Below are 2099 nucleotides of genomic sequence, written 5' to 3' on the forward strand. Positions count from 1 at the left end.
ACATCTAACATTCCTCATATGAGTGTTAGCCCCCTAGAATAAAGCCGTCTTCATTTGGATTTTTAGGAGACCCTCATCAGAGTGGCTGCTCCTTGCCCCCTGCTCTTCCTAAAGGGAAACTTGCCACATGTGAAACATATGTGTATCTCCAGGAATCCTCAGATATGCAGAGAGATATTCCTGCAGATCTATTACTCAACCAAGAAGAGCCAGCCAAGGACCACCAGACATTTGAAGGAATCCTGCTAGATGAAAACAAACCACCAAAATAAACAGGAAAAAAATGGTGTAGGAAGAAACAGAGAAAATTCAGGAAACAAGAGGACTTTAAAGATTTATAAATTAGTATCTTCAGGAAGATCACAAGCAGGATGGAATTTCATGGGTGTGGGCCAATTCTGTCATCCACAGGTAGGATTAATTCTGTGAGAGTGTGGAAGGCAGAATTCTAAGAATGACCCACAATGACCTTCACCCTTGTATGGTTGCCTTCCTTTTGAGGTTGGGGGGACCTATGAATGGGAAGAGATATCATTCTAGTAATGACATTTCCTTGTATTGCAACACTGGGTGGGCTTGACCTAAACACACGAGACCTTTAAAAGCAATGAGTTTTCTCTGGCTGGTAGCAGAAAAAGAAGAAAGAGATTTGAAGCTCAACAGTGCTTGCTGGCTTGAATACAGAGGGGGCCACATGCCCAGGAATTTTTCTCCAGGAGCTGAGGAAAGCTCTTCTGCCACAGTCAGAAAGAAAGTGATGCTCCAGTCCTACACCCGCAGGGATCTGAATTCAGTCAGCAGCCTGCATGAGCTCAGAAACATATTCTTCCCAGGAGCCTCCAGGTGACAGCCCAGCCTGGACAACACCTTGACTTTGGCATTGTGAAGCCCTGAGCGGAGAATCCAGCAGAGCCTACCTATATTTCTTACTTAAAGAACTTTGAGATAATAAATGGGTAAGTTTTAAGCTGCAAAATTGTGATAACTTGTCAGGCAGCATTATGGATTGAATGTATGTGTCCTCCCCAAATCCATATGTTGAAGTCCTAACTCCCCAGTGTGGTTGTATTTGGAGAAAGGAAGCAATTAAAGTTAAATGAGGTCATAAGGGTGGGGCCCTGGTCCCATAAGATTATTATCCTTGTAAGAAGAGACACCAAAGAGTCTTTCTCTCTCTGACTCTCTCTCTCTGTCTCTATCTCTCTCCCCTCTGTGTCATGTGAAGGCACAGCAAGAAGGTGGCCCTTTACAAGCCAGAAGCATCACTCTTATAATTAATTTTACTTGTCAACTTGACTGAACCATGGGGTGCCCAAATATATGGTCAAACATTATTCTGGGCTGGTCGGAGAGAGTGTTTTTGGATGAGATTAATGTCTGAATCAATAGTTCAAATGTTGGCTGTGTCACTCAACACAGCCTGAATATAATAATATAATATAATATATAAATATATAATATAATATATAAATATAATAATATGTTGGCAGCCTGAATAGAACAATAAGGCTGAGTAAGGGAGAATTCCCCCTTTGAACTGGGATATTGGTGTTCTGCCTTTGGACTCAGACTGGAACTATAGCATCAGCTCTCCTGGGTCTCCAGCATGTCAACTGAATATCTTGGGGCTTCTCAGCCTCCATAATTATGTGAGCCAATTCCTTATAAGGATCTCTTCCCATATGTAGATCCTGTTGATTCTGTTTCTCTGGAGAACATACAGCTCTCATCACAAACCAACGCTGCTGGACCTTGATCTGGGAATTCTAGGATCCAGAACTGGGAGAAAATTAATTTCTGTTGTTTAAGCCCCCCCTCAATAGTATATCAGAGATTCATGAAGACATTACCTGTATGAAATAAGAACTGGATGTTAGGAAAAAGGAACATCAGGGTACAGGAAAAAACCTGGCAATTAAAAATAATGGCCCAGGGCTTCCCTGGTGGCGCAGTGGTTGCGCGTCCGCCTGCCGATGCAGGGGAACCGGGTTCGCGCCCCGGTCCGGGAGGATCCCACATGCCGCGGAGCGGCTGGGCCCGTGAGCCATGGCCGCTGAGCCTGCGCGTCCGGAGCCTGTGCTCCGCAACGGGAGAGGCCG

This window comes from Physeter macrocephalus, chromosome 14 (assembly GCF_002837175.3).
Source record: "Physeter macrocephalus isolate SW-GA chromosome 14, ASM283717v5, whole genome shotgun sequence".
NCBI classification, from domain to species: domain Eukaryota; kingdom Metazoa; phylum Chordata; class Mammalia; order Artiodactyla; family Physeteridae; genus Physeter; species Physeter macrocephalus.